A 25741-nucleotide genomic window follows, 5' to 3' on the forward strand; every position below is an offset into this window, starting at 1 on the left:
GAATGCAAATTTGTCGGTTTTTTTCCCCGTTTATCTCTGTCTCGCCCTCCCTTACAGAGAAATGATGAACATCAGACTGAGAACCCAGGCTTTTTATTTTTATTATTATTATTGTACTCTTGTACGACCCTGACGTCTTCCAACACCTGACACTTATTTAGCAGGTGAATGCATCTGACAGCACGAACACTTGGTCACTTGGTATCTGCACACATTTTTAATGAATATTTGTAACTAATGAACCGCTGGTTGTAAAATGAGGTCAGATTGCAGGTTATTTGTGGAAACCCCCTATTAACCCCCCCCCCCAACCCTTCCCCCCAGGTCCAGGATGCGCTCACATCGTTGGGAGTTATCAGTTTTAGTTGCAGCTGCATGGCTCTTTGATAGGATATTGGTAGAAGTATCAGGAGATATTGATGATTTTATCGTATCGGCCAAATGAGCAAAACTAGGCTACTGTTTTTAAGGAAACAATGTGGTAAATGTGTAATTTATGAACTTTTTCATGTATTTTAGAAGCAAATCGTACTTTTTGGACAGTATCTAAATGTTTTCAAGTGTGTAGAAAGAGATGTTATACAGATAATATTGACACTGGTATCGGCTGTCAGCCCAATGAGTTGTAAAGTCTCGGATATCCATCAAAAATCCTGCTTGGGGAGGAACAACAGAACTCTCCCAACTCCTCCCTGGAAGACATCTGCTCCTGCCGTCATGGGCCCAAGAAATCAGGCTGCTGATGAACCCCCCCCCCCCCCCCCAAAAAAAACCCCAAAAAGTAGAACAAACGGGCTGAAGCTGAGTGAGTTTTTCAAACCCAAAGCGAAGGAAAGTGCGGAGCTTTAACCGTCAGGAGGACAGCGGGAACCCCTCCTCCATCGTGCCTTGTTTTATTCTTCTCAACAGTTGAAGCTGTTTGCCATGATTACTTCCCATGAGCCTCCCTCACAATGAAGCGTAAGGGAATTAAAATGACTTCTAAACATTGTATGATCCTCTTATGTGCAGTCTGGGACTCCTCAAACTGAACCGTGACCTTTAACCTCATTCAGGTTTTTTTTTTTTTTTTTTTAATTAAAACCCACAAAGATGTAGGACATATTTAGAATAAAAAAAAAAAAAACCCACACATTCTTAGCGTCATTGTGCCGAGATGTTATCAACCTACACAAACCACACCGTCCACACCGGGTACTGTGATGCTCTCGTATTTCTACTGTGTTGTTATGCGAAGGAAAACTGCATTTTAAAGAAAAGAACGTTCGATTTTTTGTTTTGTTTTTGTCTTTGCTGATATCTGATATATAAATATTTCACAAACGATTTTGCTGACAGCCGATACCAACAGATGTTTACAGTCTCTGTAGAAAAACAAGATGGTATCATGACACTTGGAAACTTTTGGAAAAAGCTGATGTATCATGTATTGCACTGATATCTTAAAACAATTGGCCATCAGCTGGTGCTGATCAGGTGGATACTATTTTGCGTTTTTTTGGTTTTTTTTTTTAATGTCAACTGCTTATTTCACTGTTTTTCCTGCTTTCTAGTCCTCCATGAGTCAGTTGCCAACGAGGAAGTTTGATGCATCCATTTTAAGGTTGAAGAGTGAAGCGATCTTTGCAGGCTGGAGATGCCAATGTGGAGTTAATGTATGTTTTTAGAGGAGCTGCATGGCGCTGTGCAGGATTGTAATCAGCATTTTTTACTAACACAATAAACCCCCAATTGATAATTAAGCTACCACCACCACCACCACCCACCCACCCCTCTCTCTCTTGCTCTCTCTCTTTCTGACTCTCTGACTTTGCCCAGAGGCGTTGTCTTTGGTTGCCGGCTGTGCGTGATGAATCGTTATCTCCGGGCGATGCTGCTCGTCTGGGTAATAAAGTACCAGCAAAGCGGAGACAAAAGGAATTTGTCACAGTTGCCTCCTCCATATATTAGTGACCTTGTGTTTGGTTTGGCTTTTATTTGGGGGGGGGGGGGGGTTCGAGTGCCTGGGGGGTGGAGGGGGGGGGGGGGGGGCACATTAGAATGACCAAAAACACAAGAGGCCAGAAAAAGGGAAACACACACACACACACACACACACACACACACTGGCTGAAGTTGAGCTGTGACAACAATCAGACTCCTGCTGGGACTACAAATAGGATGCTGGTGCAACCGCTAGTTGCTTCCCAGCCCAAATTATGATTGTTGTTGTTGTTGTTGTTGTTATTGTTATTATTATTATTGGTTGTGTTTTCCATGTACTCCAAGATGCTGCCTGTCACTGACAAGAATATCTGTATTTTTTTTTTAAATTTTGGACCTTTTACAGTGATAAAAGCACGTAAAACAGGCTTAATGACCTCATTAATCAGATTAATTAGGGGATGCTAAAATTAATACTTAAAAAAAAACTACTTTTGCTTCTGGATGAAAATAATTGCTTTCTCAAGAATGTCCTTGAAAATCTAAGCACTTGGTCCTGATATTTAATTAAAAAAACCAAACCAAAACAAAACCAAAAGGTCACGCCAGCTGTCAGCCGGCTGAGAAAAGTTGCACAATGAAAGAAGATGAATTCACCCGCCAGGTAATGGGCGCATGGCGGCGAAGTCGTCTGGTAACGGGCGCGTCTACATCGACAGCTGAATTGACGAGGTCTGTCGTCCTCCTCCCACCTCGGCCTCGAGTGGCTCTCTTTTGCTGTGAGGTGGAATTTCACAACAGAGGCACTCGTACAAAACGGTTCAGCGGTGGAGGGAGGCCAGAAGTCCAACCCCCCCCCCCACACACCTTCCTTCTTTTGTGAGGAGAAATAATCCAAAAGTTAAAGACTTCTTAAGAATGTCTCTTCTACTGCATGCATCATTTGTTTAATTACTCAACTGGATATTATATTGCCATTTCAGCAATTTATCAATTTATTAGAAATGAAGTACAGAAGCTGATGAAACGGGTTTTTTTGTTTTGTTTTTGATGGGTTTGTCAAATTGTATTTATTCACCAACGACACCGCTGATGGTTCCTGGATATGTCTTTGTAAAGCAACATGGAGGCCGACGTGCTGGGTTGAACAAGACTCAGCCACGAGTTCCTTTGTTTGTTTTTGAATTTTTCTGTTTGGTCAAAATTTGCAGACTTACAAGCTGATTAATAGAGGATGTTTGTATTGTTTTAATGAGCAGAACAGGTTTTGGTGGATGGGGGCTTTGGCAGTGACCTATATTTTGGTAAAAAAAAAAAAGACTGCATGTCAAGCAGTTAAAACTTTTGTAACCTTCAGTAGAGCAGCTGCAGATGAATGAGAAGCTGCACGCAGGTTCTCCCCTGGAGGCTGAAAACACGTCTGGTACTCCACTGCAAACAGTCCAAAGTCACTTCAGGGTTCCTAGAAGAACCGAAATCCTCCAAAGCTGTCGCGCAAGATGCATTTGCTGGTTCTCCTGACAGAGAGCAGAGCGTGAAGGCACCGGGTGCCCAAACCTCAGCTTCTGATTCTGAAACAGAAGAGAAAAAAAAGAACCAAATCTGTTGCACAACTTTCATGCCCTTATGTCAGTGTTTCTGTTGTTGTTCTGACACCCTGATGAGGGCAAAGCATTTGGGGGATATAGATGGATAGAATAATGGATGGATAGATTCCATGACATCATTTCCTCCCATAGTGAAGGAGCTTCCCTGCCTTTATGGCTGCAAGGAAACTGTAACATTTGTGTCTCAGTCAGGACCAAAATGTCTACAATTCACGTTCAGTAGTTCAACCGTTTTTGATGAGCTGCCTCTGTCCCGCCGGGCACAGAACCGTCCTGAAGCCCGAGTGCAGTCACCAGGGTTCTGTTGTGGATGGAGCGTCACCTCCCTGCAGCCTCCAGGATCTTAGAGAGCCACCGGGGTTCTGCAAAACCCGTGTGGGACAAATGCGTGCACCGTGGAACCCTTTCTATCCAGAGAGTAGGATTACATTATTCTGCTTTCGGGGGGTTCAGTCCTTGACTCTTCACAGCCCTCGGGGGAAAATCTGGCGCCTCCTGCCCGGATCAGACGACGCGAAACTGGCCGGAGAGGAGAGGAGAGGAGAGGAGGAGGGGGGGGGGGGGGTGTCAAAACATTGTGGGGGAAAAAAGAGGAGAAACCGCTGAAATGCAGGTTGAGGACGATGAAGATGGAGGGATGGCTTCCTACTGACAGGTCTCCAGAACGACAGGTAATTATCATCATTATTGTTATCATCGCCGATGTTTCACCTCCAGCTCGCTCCTGACAGAGTATTTGTTCCAAATGGACAGTAAACGTTCCTTTATTAGACGTCACACGCTAGGACTTTTTTATTTTTTTTTATATATTTTTCTTTTTACCTCCTCGGCTTTTAACGCAGACCGATTCATTTTTCTCCTCCCAGCTGTTTTGCCTCAGATAAAACTATCGATTAGACATCAGTCAGATTCCTGGCCGGGGCTTTATTGAGTAAGTTGGTGAACCTTAAAGTGAATTACAGGAACTGCTCGGTGCCTCCGGTGAACTATTTAGGTGAATCTAATTTGCTTGGATAAAGACCAGCTTTTTTATTTACTCTGATCGCCATTTTCATCGGGGAATTTAGCTCACTGGCATGTTCATGCAGGGTTAGGAGGAACTGTCACTATAATAATAATATGAATTATGAATTATTATTATATTTTGACTTGAAAAAGCTGCAAAGTCAATTATTTCTTGAATGGAGCCATTATTTCTCAATCGGTACTCTTAAGCAGACAACAAATAACCTCCGGAAACATCGGTTTTTGAACATTTTTTCCCCCTCTTCTTTCTGCAGGAAATCCAACAATTTCGACCAGAACTGCTCAACTGCTGCAAAGACGGTGCCAAAAAAAAAGGGTTTTTTGTAGATAATTAAGTTTTTACGCGTACTAACTCCTATCATATAGTATTAAATATTTAAAAAAAATAACTATCGTGCACCTATTTATGTTTTTGCCTTAATATTCAGTATTAATATTTAAACCTTTATTTATTTTTTGGTCTGACAATGAATTCATTTTAATTCATATTTAAAACCATCCCTGACGTTCTGAACCGGATGATATAATCAAGGCTCTGGATTCTATTTCTGACTTTTGCAGCCTCTAGAATCCGCCTGCTCTGTCCTACACATGCGTCGTATTCAAGTGTAATTGGCCGCATCATTGGCTTTTGTCTTGTTTACAAAGCGGGCAACAGGAGCGGTAATTTAATTTCCTCCGCCGTATTGAAGAGCCACCAGCCGGCTGTCAGGCCGAGCTCAGCCTCCCTAACCCTGGGCAGCGGGCAGGAGAGGAGACTGGCCCGGGGCGATTCTTCTGGACGGGGAGGAGGAGAGGGAGGGAGGGAGGGAGGAACATCTGCCAGCAGCACAAGTGTATGAAAGATATTCTGAGGATCATAAACCTGCCTGTGTCTTTATGGAGCTGATTTAAAAAAAAAAGAAAAAAAGAGTGTGTATGTATGTATGTGTATATATATATATATATATATATATATATATATATATATATATATATATATATATATATAAAAAGCTACTTTTAAAAATAACATTATTTTTCTTAAGTTGTTTGGTGTGTGGAGGCCATTTCCTGATTACTGGTTAAATGTGTATTTTTGTTCCATTTTATATTTTTTTATATTCAATATGTCCATTTGCAGTTTGTCAATATACAATAAAATTTGCTGTCATTTTTTCTCCATTTGGGCTTTAATGTTGTCGTTTTTTGAATACTTTCATTCGGAAGAATAATGATGATGATGATATTGGTAATCGGCATTTTATTTCAGACACCTCACAAAAACAAAGTTAAAAATAAGCAGAAAACGAAGCAGTTGTCTGATATTGCCTGACAATTAAATAAAACCAGATGTCAAGTACATATCATCACATAATCACGATGGAAATATCCCCAATGTATTAAAATACAAAATTATATAAATGAAACCGCCAGCAACCAGTATCCCCATTCAGATGTTTATCAGAGAAACAAAACAAAAAAAATCAAATTTTTGTTCTTGGTGGGTTTTTGTTTTTGTTTTGTTTTGTTTTTTTCAGTCACCATGATGATCAATAGGTAGGCATTAATTTATAGTATCATTCAAAGGTCCTGGAAGAGCCCCAAAATTTATTGTAACTTGAAAAAAAGTCAGAGGGAAGATCATCAGACTAAAGATGCACAACTACATAAACATAGGTGTGCGTGCTCAAGCGTGTATATATGTATGTATATTTGTATATATATGTGTATGCATATACACATTTATTTATATCTCAGTATAGCTACATACATTTATATATAGAACTATATTTTATATATCTATAGATAGATATATAAAATATTGATCTATATTTGCCAATATCTATGCCGGTACTTACAAAAGTTAATATTTTCTTCTAATATACACATTTATTTATATCTCAGTATAGCTACATACATTTATATATAGAACTATATTTTATATATCTATAGATAGATATATAAAATATTGATCTATATTGGCCAGTATCTATGCCAGTACTAACAAAAGTTAATATTATCTGTATAAAACTAGTTTACATAATATTCACATGTACATACTGGATAAACGGGTGATATTTAAAAAAAAAAAAAAAAAAGTAAAAAATCTTGTCTCGTGACAGCAAAATGTTTTCATAAATATCCAGTAAATCTCCACAAATGATCCAAAGATGATTGGAGGTTCTACGACAGAGAGAACTTGGGGCATCTGCCTTCCTCCCCTGCTTCAGCTGCGTTTGGTCCCAAGTGAAATACGTTCAAGTTTTATCACCAACTGTCTCCAAAAATGAAATTAGAAAAATGTACACATTGTAATTGATGTTGTAGTTTAACAAAACAAACAAACAAAAAAAAAAAGAGGCCTTGATCAGTAGGAACAGTGAGAAATTAACCAATTATGTGGAATGAGGCTAAAACAGGCTTTTGTAAATGAACTCTTTATTGGCATCATGATGAAGAATAAAATGTAGTGAGAGAAAGAGAGAGAGAGATGCACATTAGGCCTGAGGGCGCATTATTATTAGAGAGCCTGGCTTCTCTCCGCCTCTCTTCATCTCCTCCCTCCCTCCCTCCCTCCCTCCCTCTCTCTCACTCGCTCTCCCTCCACCAGGCCTCCAATCACAGGGGCGGTCGAAGGATCAACAGAAAACCAACCGGCAGCTTCTGTCTGAGGCAGCTACTCTCTAATTACACCGTGATACAATGCAATATTCCTCTGCAAATATTCCCACATAAATTCATTTCACAACCCATTAAAAATACAGCAGGTGAGATCATTTACATCATGGCGTCCCAGTACAATACAGCCACCGTGCCGGCGTTTACAGCGCCGCAGTGCGTGTGCCAAGTCCCCCCCCCCCCCCGCCCCGAATAGCAACCTGGTAGGCATTAACTCAACATAATGTCTCACAAATTAAAGTATTGCTGGGGCTACTGCCGCGGCGTCAGATAAATGTGCTCTATTAGGAGGCCTCAAGCTGTGCACGAAACAATTGATTGCTTGTTTGTGTTTTCATACAGCATCCGTGAACATGCAGAGTGATGGATGAGAGCCCGCCATCGCAAGTTGCTGTTAGTCGATTGCTGTTTTCTTCCCTTCTTCGTCTTCTTCATCTTCTAATAGCAGAGTTGGTCAGTAAACACACACACACACACACACACACACACACACACACACACACACTTCTATTTTCTTTATTGAGGCTGAGAGGCAGAGCAGAGGGGGCTGATGGGAGTTGAACCCAGGCCAATAAGGGCAGATGTGATTGCTGTTGTGTTCACTCTGCAGGACTTCAACCTTTATCTGCTGTTTGTGTCAGATTTTATTTGTGTTTTGCTGGTTGTTCTGCTGGATTTAAAAATTTTTTTTTTTTTTTTTTTTAGAACCAGTTCGTAAATAATAATACTTCTAAACTTATAAAATCCAGATGTAAGATGACATCATTGTGCATCTTGTCCCCCTGTGTCAAAGTCAGATTGTTTTTATATTAAGCCTGACATAAAGTCTGTGGTTAAGACGGGCTTAAGATATTTTACCCTCTTGTTGTATGGCATAAAATATGTCTGTAAATACATTCATTTCATTTTTAAACTATTTATATATCTTAAAAACTGTGGTTGCTAACAAGTAGCTGTGTCATTCGTTAGCATAACGATAGCATTCTGCTGCTAACGGTTCCGTTTCCGTTTTGAAAATCAATCATAAAAGTGGTACATTTACCAAGATGGTCATGCAGACCAAAATATACATATTATAAATGTGTTTGATACAGAAAATATTCTCAGGTTACATAGACAGCTGTGTATTAAAGGAATCTACTGTTTTAATTTGATATGGTGTTTGGTATGTTTGGATTTAACGTGGGCCAACTAGAAGAACAGCATCATGGTTGAGTGCTTGTCAGGATATTTGAAAACAGTTCCTCAAGGTAAACCTGAAATATTGAGCTCATGTGAGGTGACAGTGACCTTTGACTTTCGTGACAAATTCTTCTGTAACTGATAAATATTTTCAAGCCAAACGCGACAAACATCACCACATTTTCTTTGGTGTATGCGGCTGGGCCATCCTACCATATCCATGTTGCTGGTAGGAGACTGTTTGCTGGTACACCACCTCTGTAACTTGAATGGCCACCTTAAAGGCTTTAAATGGGATTGATAATGTAGGTTTTTTTTAAACTGCAAAAGTTTCCACTTATTTTTTTAGCAGTAAAACCTGGACGAGTGTCCCCAATATGAGCGGGAACATCCGGAGATGAATCCTTAGACGTCTTGTTTGCTGCCTGAGTTCCTGTGATTTGAACAAAAGAATAACGGAATATCAGGGGTGGGGACCAGGCTATGAAGTGGGTTAAAGCTGTTATTCTATCATAAAAAAGCTAAACGCACTTCTCATAAAGCACGGCGCTGAAATACCGTCTTCCACCAGTGTCTCTGTTCATTGTGGCCATTAATGTAATCAGAGGGCTGCTGCTGCTGCTCCGTGAGGATATTGTTGCATTAATTGATGTTTAGCACGATCTGTCTCATAGGTGCTGATTGCAGGTGCAGCAGCAGCAGGAAGTGATGAGAATGCCCTCCTATTGCTCTTCATCGTTACGCCAGCTAGTCAGTGCTCACCTCCTCCCAGGAAATATCACCGTCCTCCCGAGAACAGAAAACTATTAGATTTAAAACAATTCTTTACCCCAAAAATGATGGGTTATTTTGGCTTTCAAGTACTCTTAGTGTCTCAAGCTCAGGATGTTTTTTTTCTCTCCTGCATTACTTCTTTGTGACTCCAGAACGCAGGAAGAGCCAGCCATGTATATTTAGCTTGAAGCTACTTGCGATAGTTTGTTTCTACACAAGTGTTTGTGGATTACTGAGCATAGGAATGGATAAAGAAGACATGGATCATTCAGGACAATGTGTTTGACAGTTGGCAAATTTACTCTTTGGGCCTTTCGTTAGCTATAAGTTGCCGTTAGCTTCAAGCTAATATATGTGGCTGTCTCTTTCTGCTTTCTGGAGTCACCAATAAGTGACACAGTGGTGGGACACTTACTTGTGAGTACTCAAAAGGCTAAAAAACACTTTTTTGGGAGAAGAATCACTTTGTTCTACATGGTTGTAGTAAATTCAGCAGTTTGGTAGCACGTACTATATCTTGGGATAAGGAAGATAAATTATACATGGATGGTTCATGTCCCTCTTAAATTATTTTCTACATAGTTTCAATAAAAGCTTGTAAAACAATTGCACAGCTTCTACCCCCTGTGAAATAAACACATTAAGAGGAAACAGGATGTGAAATGAAACACTGGACTTATGCACTTGATGTTGAGTCTCCCGCTGTAAACTGGGTGTTTTATCTTGGGGAAGCGAGGAGCCAAGAGGAGGCCTGGCTGCAACGCCAGCCAAGGCGGCTAATTACATTTCCCATCTTGACAAGAATGGAGGATCCCTTCCTATGTTATTAATCATAATGAGGGGAATATAATAAGCTACCATACATCATGCAGTTGACAGTCATAGTTTGCCATTTGCAAGCCCAAGCATTCTTCTCCTCCTTTTAATGGCCCAAAACTGAATTAATGTACACTGAGTTCGATGCTCGTAATCAATTGAGTATCAGATTTAAGGCCTTTTAGCTGAACACTCCAGGATTTTTGGATGAGCATCGGTAACGTCACTGTCCAGGAAAACGCTGAAGGTGTTCATACTCTATGTTGTGTGTGCATCACTGTGTACGTATGATACAATTCAAAACAATCGATCATGTAATTCATGGAATTTAGAAACTTTGGGCATGAGGTGAATGTAAGTCAGGGGGAAGCTACATTCTGCACACTTACCTTGTAATCAACTCATCAACAACAAAACAAAAGAAAACAAATGCCACCTTTAGGCGTGTGTGAGTGTGTGTGTCTGTGTGCGTGTGCTTGTGCATGTGTTCAAGTCCTGTTTACGACGCAGCATTTCACATAGTCTGGTGCACCAGGTCTACTCTAATGCGCAGCACAATCACTGCATTCAGTTGGAGTCACAACACTAACCACATTTTTGTGCCAGTGTTTATTTTATTTTATTTTGTTATTATTATTTTTAATCGTTGGGCAACTACACGGTCCTCTGAGCGTTTAGAATGACAGAGTCTCAATGGAAACCATTCCATGAGTGTCGCAAGGCTGACAGAACAAACACAGCAAGTGTAGCAGGAACCTGACGGTGTGTTGCACAACGCTCCAGTGTATTTCAGCCATAACGTAACCACCGGTGTTTTCCTAACCTCAACAGAGCTGCGCACGCGTGCGTGCGTGTGTATAAGGATTTGCCGCAAAGGACCTGAAATGACTTCCCCTTTGCCGCTGTTTACACGGCGCTTCCACATCATTTGAATAGATGTCACACCATCACGGTGTAACGTGCTGTGCAGTAACAAGAATCCACATTTACCTCCACAACCACAGATTCCTTACGGTTACTTTTTATGAACTTTTACTGTGATTTGAATTAAAAAAAAAAAAAGCGGTGTTTCAAATTAAGAGCAAATGCTTTGTTTTGTTTCGTGTCTTTCCCCCCCCCCCAAGTCAGTCAACCGTCAAATGTGAGAGTAGCAGTTGGAAACAAGGTTTCTGGTTTGTGAGCCAGAGTCCAGTTTGGGTTCCCCATCCTCTGCAGTGGTCTGGTAAATGTTCCAAATGTAATTTGTACGTTTCAAGAGTTGTTATTTGTATGAGATTAAAGGGACTGAACTGTGGCTGTAACAACTCTGTATTTTATGTCAAGATGGCGCGGGTTTGAAGGAGAAACTTTGGAGTCCTTTTAGTCTCTTTCAGCTTGTTTTGTTTTGTTTTGTACTGGATCTCTTGTGTGGTTCACTGCTCCCACCCTCATCAGCACAGATGGACAAAGGAAATGCACAACTATGTTTAAGGTTTCACATCTAAAGATGCGTGATTAATGACGGGGACACATCGGTAGCATCCAACTAAACCACCTGATCCACTAATCCACCTCCTTGGCCCCCCTTGCTAAGTTCGCTCTTTCTGTATGTTGCTGTTGTGTATAAAACATAAGAGCCTAGCTTCATATGGCGCTGGTCTGGTGGTGAGTGCTTCTGAGCGCGTGCAGGTTGCTAAATACTTGTGCCTGTGTCTTTGATGGAATGCTGAAGGTGACAGTAAAGTGCAGCGAACCACATTTCTTCTTCTGTTGTCAGCCGTGACATTTCTGAATCAACTAGGGGAAGGCGATTCTATCAGTGTGTTTAATAACAGCACCAAAAATGAAAAGATCCTGAAGGTAGCCATACCTCCTGAACGGCTATCTGGAGAGCGAACCAGCACTGCAATGTAATTTATAGCGACTGAGCTCACATCCCTCGGGCTTCTCTGGAGAAAAAACACCTGAAAAACCAACAAATAGGAAATAAAGGAATTTCTCCTCTTAATCCTCCTCACCTGGAGGGCAAAAGAGAGGGTTTTAAGGACTTCATGGACAAGCCAGATAAGGTCCAAGTCAGTCTGGTCAGTATTTTGATAACTTCATCAATCCTGGAAAATGCAATCAGATACAGTCCAACTCCAAGCGGCTGTTGCCCTCTGGGAGGCGGAGAGAGACATTTATTTTAGCGAGGAGGGCACACGATCTCCCTTTTGTAATTAAGAGTACCCAAATAATCAGTGCGAGTTACCCCTGAAGTGGAACAGTTAGAAACAAATAAAAGGCTAATGAAGAAATGATTGCTCCTTTACAGGAAGAAGGACGAGAAGGAATTTTAAGGTAGTTAGCTGCCTGTACGAAGCACCACAAGCTAGCTTTGCTTTTGATTGAGACCGCTTGGAAACAAATGAGGCTGTAAGTGCGCATGCAAGCCCTTGTTTCTGTCCCCAGACTTATACACATACACACACACACACACACACACACACACACACACACACACACACACACACACACACACACACACACACACTCCTGCTCATCTGGAGCCATCAGTGGTTCTTGCTCAAGGGCACTACCATGAGGTCTCTGAAGGAGCTGCGGACTGAACAAAACATTCTCAGATTCGCCCATCATACCTCTTGGGCCGGGACAATCCAATAAGTTTGAAGATTACTTTCTTGGGTCCAAACACACGCGCGCGCACACACACACACACACACGCGCGCACACACACACACACTTGTTGTGTGCTTTGGATTCGCTGTGTCCAGCTCTTCTTCCATCTCTCATTTTTGAGGCAAATAAAGCACATCAAGTGAGCTGGAAATCATTTTGCAAAAATCATATTTTCTATCTTCCAGTTCCCATCAATATTTCCTAACGCGACACGTCGTAATGCTCATCGATATACTTTGATGGAAGCACGACTGCTGTCTCAGAATTTCGCCTGTAATTTTGCAGACATCCGTAATTCTACATTTGCGCCACATGAGGTTTTTCTGACGTAGATGTCATGAAACCTGTCAGGACTGCATACACGTGTATGTGCACATGCTTTGTTTAAAAAAAAAAAAAAATTAGAGCTTTTCTGCAAGATCTGGGATTTGGCATCGGTTTTATGATGAATAATTCATATCCGGGTCATGCACGTACCTGCACTCTTTCCCTTGAAAATTGAATACAAATTCGGTCACCAAAAAACAGGAAAATAGTGACTGCATGACTTCTGATGTGATGTTGCTGCTTTCTCAAGACTCCTTCAGTGTCCGTAGATCTTCCGAGCTTCCCATCGTTAAAATATGTCACACAGCGTTCCTGCTACCCTCTGTTCCTTCAAGTGTTGATCTTTGGTCTGGTGTTTGCATTTCTTGACAGATAACTGACGGCAGATCAAGACGTTGAGCCGTTTGCGACGAAAGGTTTTGACTGCGCAGATGAAAGTTTATAAATTCCAAAGAACAACTTCGTCTCCGGTTACAAAGCGAGGTCAATCCACTTGCAGTGACTAGACTTTAGTGGTGAGGGCGCCATACGTGGACGACAACATAGCCGCAGCAGTTTTTAGCTATTTGAGGATTTCAGCTGTCTCACCTTGTCTCTCTTTATTCCCCCACCTTTTTTTTTGTTTTGGTCAGGGGGGGATGCTTTTGATGAAATCTTTAAGGTGACATTAGTGAATGTGTTATGGAACAAAGACTTGATTGTTCAAGGCGAGTGTGGCACATACTTGTGTGTAGAGAAGTTGCGGAGGCTTGTTGGGACTATTAGCGTATCAGTGTTCATCTGAAATGTGATCCTCCACATCTGCGTCTTTTCACCCTGGCCAAATTCCTTGCTACTGTAACTAAGGTGATTGTTTTGTTCCAAGGCAGTGCAAGTTCTGCTCTCCTTTGACTGTCCACCCCATAAAAGTGTCAGGATTGAAATATCTGGATTAAGAATGAGTGAAGCGGCTGACATTTTCAACAGCTTGTGTGAGACGTCTCTGTCGTCGGCAGCACAGCCTTCCAGCAGGAGGTAAATGCATTAGCTCGTAGTCCTCCAGAAACCAGATATGGCGCTTTTATTAAGAAGGACACAAGTTAATTTATGTCAGAGCTTAAAGTGAGACTGTTGCTGCTTTTAATGTTGATAATGAAGCAGGTGCTGGGTGGGGCTCGACTTCAAAACAACAACTGGATCTTTCTCAGGCTTGTCTGAATGTTTTCATTTTCGAAGATTATTTGTGGTTCAGATCAATCGAAAGTAATGACGTTTTATTGGAGCCGGACCCAAGGATCTTTCAAAAAACAAACAGGAGGACATGCAGGCACGAGTTTGCGCTGCAAGACTCACTTAAGAGCTACAGAGAGGAAAACCATTCACAAACTACACGGCAGCAGCTGAGTCGGAGAAGGAGTGAGACACTGCTGAACTCTGTGCAACGTGTCCGTGCATGCAGAGGGCCTCTGCTAATATTGACACATTCCCATCTGCCATTGTCTTGCCAAAGCTGAGGCCTGGGGATCACTGCTTGGAAAAAACAGCAGCCTCACATCTCCCTCCCACTCGTGGCCAGTGATCGACACACTGACTCATGGAATGAACACTTCAACTAAAGGGGCGTCTGGATAGCATCTCCTGCCTCCTCTGAACTATCCAGCCTCTTGAAACGTTTTGTCGCCGTGCTGTCCGGACTGTGCCATTTTCATTCCTGTGCAGCCACTCAGCTCTTCCACCTGTCATCTGCACTCTCAGCTCCTTCAGCCGACCTGCTGACAGCCTCCAAACGTGAGGGGAGTCGCAGGGCCAGCAGCGCCAGGAGCACTAGGAGCACCAGGGCAGGAGTACCGATAAAGCAAACATACCGTATTCAGCTGCCATTTAGTTCCTCTGCTGATGGAGTGATAAATATCTTCAAGCACAAAGATAGGACTCAGAATTTAACAATTAAAACTGAGCAAATAATCGAAGTGGCTCAACGCTGGCTCTGAATGGCCGGACCAGTTCATCTGTCAGCAACAATTCCACTTCATGATTTTATTGTTTTATTTGAGTGTCGAAACTCCCTAAAGTGAAATTTCTGATTTAAAGTAAATTTTGTCCTTGACTGAGTGCAGTTCTCAAGCATTTGCTTGAATGATTGAGATGAGCACCAATACAAACACGTATGTTTGGTTTTATTAAACAAAATTCTACGAATATGGAGTCGAGTAAAGAGCCTGCAGGTCATGAGGTGCGCATTAATATGTTTGGGATTGCTTCAACACGGCAGTTTCCATCTCACATTTTGCTCTTTCACAAACCAAGAGTTAAAAACTGCAAAACAGAGAGGTTTATTTTTTAGCTTTTGCGGTTTCCATCAGCCTTTTGTAATATGATTCCTCAAAATGCGCATCGAAATACGTTGAGGGAAACACGATTGTTGACTCACTGAGAAGCAAAGGTACCCTAACAACATCCATGCTAGCAGTGGGGAGGTCATAAACCTTGAAGATGTGTCTGATTGGTTAAGTCTGTTCAGATATGATTTTTTTTAAATTTAGCTAGCTTGATTTTCTTCTATGTAAGCTCGATATGCAGAAGACATTTGCATTTCACGGTTAAGTTTGGTGATAATTACATTCGGGAAATGGGGTCCAAAGTATTTCAATCAGTAAAAATTGGTTCGTCTCATGCGGCGCCACTTTATGATTCAGGCTAACATTAATGCTCCGCTGTCACATGACCGCAAGTTAAGGCCAACCAAGCAGGACACCCAGCTGGGTGTAATTTTACTGCAAAATATTGCCTGCATAAAACACTACAGCAGCGGTATTTACTTCAAATATTTAGTAATGAAGAAATTGCATTTCATGGCGGTCTTATTGCAAATGTTCCTTGTAGGAATAATTAGAAATAGAATAAGCAAAAATTTAATGTCTGTCTCTCTGCAGGTGACAGTAAATTGTCTTCGCCATGGTTCCTCGGTGGAAACACAACGTATAAAAGCAGAGCGATTACGCACAAAATAACCGCATTAAAAACATCTGTTTAAGACATCAAGAGCATCACACAGCAGGTAAACCGACGGGGGTCAAACATCAATTTTAAAAACTCATTCGACAAATCACAAACAGGATGAGATTTGCAGTCATTAAAATGTGCCTCCATCAACAGGGAAATAAGTTTGACCCGTTGCAGTTTTGCTACTCTTGTAGAGCCTCGATACAGATCTCTGGATTACACAGGATGTCTTTTTTCTTTTTTTTTACAGTGTGTGAGAACACCCTCATCCACCATCCCTGTACAGGTGATGTATGAGCTTTAAACCATTGATGTCGGACTATTATAATCCCGGCACCGAGCTGAGAGTGTTTGGAGAAACAGGAGTGCTACCACCATGTCTCTACTTTCAATGAAACCAGCACGGGTCCGTTCATTCGTCAAGCTATCTCTGATCTTCTGCTTGAGTTGCACCACCTTGACAGATGCAGAGGAGAGATGGGGTTAATGGCCATTAAAAGTAAAGACGCCGATGTTGATGAAACAAACCTTTTGATATTTCAAGATAAGGGAGAAGACTGTAGCTGCAGATTCTCCCGTCACTGACGAAACAGCTGAGTTACAGGAAAGACTGCCGTCCGTTCTCCATTGCTTTACAAACGTAGACTTGCCTGCTCTGCCTCCTTCGGACTCACTGATCTGCTTTAGAGCTCACGAATCCTTAGTTAAAAGCAGAGCCGTTATCAGATCTTAACATTAGCGTGGCATTACTCACATACTGCTCGTCATGTCAGCTAACACAACACCGACTGGCTAACATCAGCGGACAAATGAAACTCATTGTTTGGTACGTTTGGAACTTAATCATTGTAACTTCAGTGCTGAGCAAAATATACAGTATTGTGATTTCGGTGCAGAAATGTAAACATCTCTACACTTCGTAAAAATGTACCTTAAGCACACGCAGATGTTTCTTTTCCCTCCTGCATCACTTTATTTTGACTCAAGAATGCAGAAATATCCAGCTATGCATTTTTAGCATGAAGCTAAATGAAGTCATATGCTATCTTTAAAGCTATTCCTTAGCCCCCAATTTTTTTTTGCCTTTTAAATTATGACAAATAAGTGTCTTGAGCTTAAAAAGATTTTTTTTTTGCATCTTGCATCAATTCTTGGTGACTCCAGAATGAGGAAGGAGCCAGCCACATCCATTTAGCTCTCAGCTGATAGCGACTGATGGCTAACAACAGCTACGGCAACAAAACAACAGCGAAACTGCACCAAAACGTGTGTCTGCCAACTCTCAAGCGCAGTTTTCCTCGTTTATATTGCAACTGTTTAACTGCATGCATTGAGAGTTCTTATTTGAGACCTCTTGACATGTATTTCACGACAGTTCAGGCAAATTCATAGACATCAGTTTGGTCTAATAACCTGACACTCTCCAGTCTCAACACTTGTTTATAGTCCAGATTGGCTTCTCTGAAGGGTCGAGATAAGATGGAAAAACAATACTCGGGAAGGAAGTGCCCTGATGGGACAAGCAAGCTGAGCAGCCAGCATCCTCCGGCTCTCACATCTCCGACGGCTGCTGATCTGCAGCATTAGAGGGGATACGGGCAGGAGGAAGGCATGTTGAATCACACATTTGACTTATGACTTGGCCTAATCTTGCAATCTTGTGCATGAATGATGTTGGTTGATGATGTGTGGACGGCAGTTTCTCACTAAGTGCCATCATTCATACATTTCAAGCCTCAGTGGCTTCGCTTTCAACTGTTAGAAATGAAATGCTTAATTGAAAAATGCTCCACTGTCTGCGGCAGCACGGGGATGGATGGAGATGGGCGCTCCAAGCATATTCAGTCCTGCTTTGGAAAAGTCTGTGAGGCCATGGTTGAAGGTTCAAAGTGTTCAAACTGTTGGGAAATATTCAATATATTCTCATTCGGACCCTGTTTGTCTGTCAATAAGGACACAGGGAGGGCTCGGACACCTAAAAAGACAACGAGTTGCTTTTACGTTTGACATTTCTAGTAGGAAGATGCACTTACTGGGGCGTTTTCTGACCTTTTAAACGTGGACAGCTAAGACTGCTGCACGGTGAGCAGCGTGCATGCTGCAGGGTGACTGACCTAGAGTGCACAGTCAGCAAAGCTTCCCTGAATGAAATTACAGGTACAGTAGGAAAAACAGCTGTCTGTTGTCTTTTAATCAAAATCTTTTCTATTGTATCTTCTTGCATCCTCTTTATTTATGTATCAGCTGCTGTGGTAAAAAGAAAAATATGTAGTTTCCGTTGCAGTTTATGACCTCAATGAATGATTACATGCTGGAAGGAAGAGAGATTCAAGAGACTAAAGCAGCATGTTTCAAACAGTCGCAACCGTCTGAGAGCAACTTAAAAAAAAAAGAAAAAAAGAATTTGCAACGAGCTTAAAGTTGGGAAAGTTCGATTTATAGATGGAAACCAGAGTAGTCATCCACACACGGCTCTACTCAAATGAGCAGAACACCTACCTGTATTTTTCGTCTCAACATACACGCGGTCATCAAAATCCTGGACATGGTTGCCTTTTTTGAAGTTGTTGATAATTAAAGCATTTTCCCCAACAATGCAGTCCGTTCAAATAATAAGCACAGGGCAGATAAAGAGCGAGAGAAAGAAGCTTCGTTTACGGCTCTGCTCCCAACGTACGAGAACAGACAGAGTTTGAGTTACGATTATGGGTTAACGTGAAACAAGAGCTCTGCACTCAAAAGACAGGACATACAGTCCCTGCACAGTGTAAGTGAGTAAAGAAAAGAATGGTGTCAAAAGAAATGCAAAAGGTAATAACTCTGTAGCGATGAGGCCAAAATGACTTAATGGGTGCGCTGGTCATGCACCATTTGGTGATAATCATCAGACTTTCGTGTCGCGTCACATGTTTTGCGCGAACCATCTGCCTGTCACAGGCGAACTTCAGCCAATCGGACCAAAAAAACCAGACGTAGAAACCGAAGCCAGTCAGTAGGAAAAAGCCTTTGTTCTTCTTTCAAAGAAGAAACGCTCCTGATACCAGTGGAGATTAGGAATTCAGGTCAGAGAGCACAGGAAAGCTGAAGCTGACGTGAGGCAAGTGTGTTGGTTGAAGAAAAAAGGTTTTGTCTTTTCCCCCCAGTCTTCACTGCATACAAATGCTTAAGCTTGAATGGTTTAGTATAAAGTTAGGACACAGTGGTTGTCAACAAATCATTTATTTACCAGAACCAACAACCAACCATCTGCATCACACATCATCACCTTCAAACAAATCCTCGCAAGTTAAGTGAAAGCGGCCGTCTCCCCCTCCTGCGCCGTCGCTCAGCGCCTCACCTCCACTAGTTGAAACAACACCCAACTAACTTTTTTGTCAGTGTCAGCAACATGAGCTCAAAACCAATTGCCTCCAATCAGTTTAATTTTGAGGTGTCGGCTCACGCTGATCAGGGCCTCCTGTTTCAAACGGCCCCTGAATCTCGAGCCCGGTTCTCTTGTCTGGTCTTCTGCTCTGCTTCCCAAAGTGGAAAGTAGCGCCACTCAGGAGGCGCGCTGCAAGAAATGTAGATCCATCTTTGTTTTTCTGTTTTAGGGGGTTAGAGTTAAGAGTGATAATCAGATATCGTGTTTACAGGGAAATATATTCAAGACGTACGTATGGCACACACAAACTGAATGATAAAGGTTAATTGTACTTATTAAAAGCCCTGTGAAAGGTGGTGTTTGTTCAGAGAGGAAATGAGGCGTCATGTTCGCTGGCTGTTGTTTACGTCAGCCAAAAGCGCTGAATGTGCATAACGCTTAATTCTGGTTACCCCTCTGCTGACAAACGTTGATAAATAATTTCACTGTGGGGCCACTCAGAATTTCCAAATGCGATCAGACCGAACTGATCAAATTCTGATGGTGAATCAAGTCATTTAATGGGAGTTTACCCACTGCTTTACTGCTGGAGCTGTAGGTGGCTACTAGCTTCTCAGTTAGCCAACGTGAATGTGATTACATAATTTCATTTCGCAGCTCTTCCAGACATTCCAAATGTGATCAAATCAGATTTTGATAGCGGGTCTCGTCATGACACAGGAGTTGTGCGACGCTCTAAACGATTCATCCACCGTTTTACAGCAGTTTCTTCCGCAGTCTTCTCTTCTGCGGATGAGAATTTGCGGGTCGTGGCGATGGGGGAGTGCCACCAAAAAAAAACAAAAAAAAATCTGAATTTTTTTTTTTTTATTAGATATGGAATTTTTACACACCGCTAAGTTGTGGATGAGTTATCAAATGTTAGAAGTGGTTTTACAGGGACAGAAAAGAGATACTTTGGTGCAAGAAATGATAAATGTGAAGAAGTCAATTAACAATTTACACAATGACAGAGGCTTAAAACTGGGGAAGTGTGTCTTTTCAACAGGAGACAGGTTGAACATTCAAAAGAGGCTCCTTCTTTCTTGCAGTGTGTTGATCTCGTACAGTTGCTGCCTAAGCAGGCGGATCCTCTAATGAACCAGCGGGTATCAGCAGATGTGGGTCCATAACTTAATTTCCCCCCTTAGCTATAGAACAGATCCTATGGCGTGTAAGTGGTCTTGATGGATGAGTGCTACAGCTCATCATACCCCCACCACCACCACCAACCACCACCGTGCCATAGCCCTCAGTGCTGCCTTTACTGTCCCAAAATAAACATGCAGCCACATTTTTTTTTAAATGTGCAAAAGCTCAAGGGTGTGAATTGTAAAAACACAGCTGGTATTCTTTTTCTTCCTCAGTGAAACAGCTTAGATACCTGATTCCAGATTGTCTTACCAGCGCGGGAGAGCAAAATATTATTTCCTGCCACCATAGGCAGGGCTCTGTTTAATTACTTGAAACGTCAAAGCATCATCGGTGTCTAAAGAGCCACATCTCATCACAAGTGAGCAGGAAAAAGCTGGTAAACATACCTGGGGTTTCACCTGAGTCGCTCTTTCCAAGGTGTAAACAAAAGATAAAGTTAGCAACTGAAATTACCAAATAAAAATAAAAGTGTGTTGGGTCGCAGCTGGACCTTGAGGCTTGTATAGATATACATGGTGCTGACAAGCAGCATTAGAGATTCACTGCTTCCATCTAAGTCTAGGATCCATAGAGTCTCTAGATATCATAATTTTATTTGTATAGAAGCAGGAGATCAAATGCAACGCTTGGTGAAGAAACACGTCTCCTGAAACGATCTGGTGCGATGGCGTCCCTGACATCTAGAGCTGTTGTGTTTTGGGGCGCAATTTAAAACGGCATTTATGTCATTGAAAAGGGGTTTTGGTGTTTTTGTAATATTAGAATTAACTTCAAAGCCACTTACATATACACAGCATACACTAACCCAAACACACACACACACACACACACACACACACACACACACACACCATATCTTCTCAACGTATCCTCTGTCCCTCTCAAGGGCAGGGAGACGTGGTTGCTGCTGGAGGACCGTGGGGACCATGTGGCGAGGCGTCCATATGGGGTAACCTGAGTAAATGCAGGGTTAGGCCACCGTGCGTCAGTGCACTCTGTTGACTGTTTCAACAGACATGTTTTCCCAAAGCAAGAAAAAAGTACACTAAGAGGGGTGCCTTAAGTCACGGCTCGGTTCACCCTGCTCTCTCGCGTCAGGAATCTGATCTCGCTCACTCAAAGGCTGTGACTTCCCTCCGCTGCACCGCTCCAACACATCACTCCTGCTGTAGACTTGAACCCTCTCTCCAATCTTAATGCAAACAATTAGATTTTTAATTTATACCACTGTCTCCCTTCACATCTGACATTTGTATCTCTCTCCCTCTCTCTCTCTCCCTCTCTCTCTCTCTCTCTCTCCCTCTCTCTCTATCCCTTATTTTATTTTCGCCTGTCTTCAATTCACCTGTGGGTGCAATCGTAATCAAAAATGCTAATTACCCTAGTGGCTTAATCAACATTAGAATAATTATGCCATTAGAATACAAGCAAGCTGCGATGATTGTGGGATGGTAAACCCGTGTAAAACATGTGCTGTTTATTTGATTAACATCAGAATATGAACATGGCTCCCCTACGAACAAAACAGGTGACTAATGGAGAGAAACGCACGGCGCGTGCGGAGGCTGTCATGATTTAGCGTGAAGTCACAAAAATCCTGCAGGATCTCTCAGACTCCCCTCTGACGTTTATCTGCAAAAGGCCGAAGACCTTGTTGCGATGAGGATGGACTGAGTTGGTTTGCTCACGAACACTCAAGCAGAGCAGCACAATTCTGACGGATGTGCCATGTATCGCTTTTTTTTTTTTCTTTCGTGGCAAGCGTTTGAACTTCCTCTCTGTGTAAAAGCAACGGGCCGCCTCTCGGTCTTTGTCCTCCAGGTCATGGGAGGCTCCAGATATTTTAGTCAGACGTAACAACACCGTATCTGAGTGCAGTCAGATTTTGATCAGCTCGCTAAATGTTCAGCGGCCGCAAGCAACAAAAGCTGTGTTTATTCAAGAATCATGAGCGTTAGAAGTCCGTTCTGCACCGATGTCATCTGCTACTTTTCCAGAGCGATTTTGGGAAAAAAAAGTCTGCTTTTGCCCAGTTCAGATCCTCTCCCAGCCTTCAGTCGGGTCATGTGTGCTGACTCTGACCCAAGCCATGGCTTGAGGCCTGAGGCTACGAACAGTTAACGCTCCCTCACCGTGTGTGCCTTTTCTTTTTAACAGCGCCTCAAATATTTGCAACAATCGCCACAACTGTACTGAAGCACAGGTTTACTGAACCCACCAACACTCATAAGTTTGACTTTTGGAAAAAGAAAGAAAAAGAAATTGCTTTGAAATTCATGATTTCGTCACTGTCTGATGATCTTTTCCGTACCTTTAGCCTCCCTGAGAGAAGGCAGGCAGAACTTGAGAGGTTCCATATTCCACAGGGAGGGATTTGGAAACTTTGAAGGAAGCAACTGCATTGAGAATTGGGTTCAAACAAATACGATGTGACTGTATTTTTAGTTGACTTGTATTCTCATAAAGCTGTGTCACGTCATGTGTACATTCACACACTCGTGAGGTTTTATTTTTCCCTCCCGGAAATTTGGAAAATAAAACCAAACTGGGAGAACTCAGGAGTTGCTATTGGTCAACATTACATTGTGGGCGGCGTCCCTCAGATTGTCGTAGCTGTTTAAGGGAATAAGTGGTATTTCAGAACTGTTTTGACCTCAAGTGTCTCATTTTTGGAGATGAGTTGGGGAAGGTTTTGGCGGGACGCGGGGTCAATATGGGGACACACACAAGTCAATAAAAGCCGTAGAGTGTCTTTTCTCCTCTTTGTGTTCTTCCTGAGTGACAGACTGAACTCTTAACACCATCTGCCAGAAAGTCCCTCTAAACTTGACCCCCACTGCCCCCAGGGGTTGACTGACCCCTGCTGCCTGATCCAGGCTGCCGGACCATCCAGAACTAAGCAGCTCAGAGTGAGTCGACCTGATTTATCACAGCGTTACCTGAAGATTCATAACCTGCGTTCAGCACAACAAAACAAAAGCACCAGGGATACAGTGGGTGACAGGGGAAGACATTAACAGCCCATAAATCTGCCGGAGTGGCCCACAAGTGCTCTGTCTTTGCTGCTATTTAGGTTGATGGACATGAGGGCGAGACAGCACGTTACCCAGAATGCATTCCACTCAGGCGTCTTGAGTAAGGTGCACTTTCACTGACTCGCAGAAGGCCTCGCTGATTATACAGGATCTGTTTTTCATCTTTTCTCGCAGTTTGAGCAGATGTCTGAGACGCCCAGAGGCTGCAGACCAGCTTTTAATTATGCGGGGAAATGTTTTATTTTTCTTTATGTTAAACAGGAAAATAATTTATTGTGTCTTCAGTATTGTTTTAGAAAGGGTGAGGGTTTACTCATTAAATGTACAATTATTTGCATTTTTCCTTCTCTGGGGGACTTGTTGGGTGTTTTTTTTTTTTTTTCTTAATAGACATTAATAAACAATTCTTTTTATTACTTCTGTTGATGAAAAATGAACGCGTTTCACACTTTCACTTTGTTTGCCCTCATGAATACAGTTCACATTATGCACAAAGTTTCGGGGCAAGAACGCCGTGATATGTGCCGCCCTCCAGACAAATCACAAACGCCGCTCTGTGTACCCGACTGGTTTTGGAGCTTTATAGGAAGCTTCAGGTGTTAGATTTTGGTCCACAACTTTACTGTCCCCGTTCCTCCATCTGCTGTCGACACAATTTTCTGTTGAAGTTGGCAGCTGCTTTCATTTAGAAAACCCTAAAAATAGCACCTTCTCCTCTCCAGCATCAAACACAGATTAAGTTATCAGCTTGCTGGCGAACAGAGCCAGACCCCCCTGACAAGTTCCCAGAGACAAAAATCAACTCAGAGGAGGATACAAGAGTGTAAATATTCAGTATTCGCATGTCCACCAGAGATCGGGGTCCAAACACCTGCAGCAAAAAAACCTGAAATAAAATGCGGGGGCGTTCCTGAAGGCGTTCCAAAGTTACCAAAAAAAAGAAAAAGAACGGCAGCAAATGTTCTGACGTGTCACTCACTTGTTCCGTCACATGCTACAAATATGGCCAAAATCTCACTTATGGTTGGTTCCTTCTGTTTCACGCTTATGAAACATAGCATATGAAGGTATTAACACGAGGTATGAATGCTAATTTTTAGCTCTTTATCTGCCAAGCTATGCAACTGCTGACAAGAGCGACTTCATTCGGTGATGAGACGTCGACGCCCTGCCTCTGCTGCCCCCAAGTGGCCAAAACAGTGATGGAGTTTTGAGATCTTCGCAGAGGTATTTTAGCTTGAATATTTTGATAAATCACCTGGACTCTTCTTCCAAAACTCTCGAATAGGATTGTGTTTCAGCTGCACTGCGAAAATAAAGTCATTCACTCCTGGCCTAAAAGAATTATGTTTCGCCTGAATCCAGCTCGTATATGTAGAGTTGTTCATGGTGGGTTTCCGAGTGGACCCAGCAGGGACAGAGTTCGACAGAAACTGTTCTCGCCCAGCTCTAAGTGCGATGGTCATCGGAGATCTTTGCAGACGCATTGGGGATCTGTCTGGCTTGCTTCAATACTCTCTGCTGGACAATAACTAACATGCTGCGGCTATTGATCTCTGCTGGTATTTTAAGTTTTGGGTGAGGGGCGCTCTATCAGGTTTCCAGGCACAACTGCTCAGTCTGCTTGCGACCTTCCCCGTTTTTAGAGCCCCCCGTATGTTCCGGGGTGAGGTGGGGTGGCGGGCGGGCGTGTTGATGGGGGTGCAGGTTAACTTTAATCCTTTGGAGAGTAAAGATAGACTCACAGATTCTTGTGTTAATTCAGGCACAGTCGTGTAGTCGGGAGGCGTGAACTTAATTGGATATACAGGACAAAAGTAAAAATACTTATACCTCCTAAAAATACCTCCTTCCTCGAATAAAGTGCTGTTTTATTTTGTTTTTTTTTTGCATACTGGATGCGTTCTTTGCGACAGGGTGAGATCTGTTTGAAGCATTTTTGAACCGGTTCCACTTTCACTCGGAGTTACACAAAAGACATTGGAAGGACTAGAGGCTATGGCTAATTCAAATCCACCGTATTAGCTTCCATTATCACAGTAAGCGATGGAGACGCTGGCAGAAGCCCTGATTACTGCTACTGTGGAGATATTTGAGAAATTGCTCATTTGTCAAATGCTTATGTTGTCTGAATTCTACACCCTCATTTTCATCAATGTGTTTCAAGGGATTTGTAGTTTAATTCAAAGAGA

The 25741-nt window shown here is 42.4% G+C and overlaps 1 long non-coding RNA gene across 3 annotated transcripts in view; it reads left to right on the forward strand.

Moving 5' to 3' along the window:
- LOC147251497 (uncharacterized) overlaps positions 1-25741 on the forward strand; it is a 78403-nt gene that overhangs the window by 19835 nt on the left and 32827 nt on the right. For 2 of the 3 annotated variants that reach the window (XR_015118958.1, XR_015118959.1), the window contains exon 4: positions 7560-7670. This is a non-coding gene — a long non-coding RNA (uncharacterized LOC147251497). Of the gene's footprint in view, positions 1-7559; positions 7671-15886; positions 16012-16206; positions 16361-25741 lie in introns of those variants that run through there. The other variant, XR_015118960.1, reaches the window with a different exon arrangement.

The sequence above is a fragment of the Aulostomus chinensis genome, chromosome 13 (genome assembly GCF_037954235.1).
Source record: "Aulostomus chinensis isolate RoL2024-O1b breed Wild chromosome 13, RoL_Achi_v1.0, whole genome shotgun sequence".
NCBI classification, from domain to species: domain Eukaryota; kingdom Metazoa; phylum Chordata; class Actinopteri; order Syngnathiformes; family Aulostomidae; genus Aulostomus; species Aulostomus chinensis.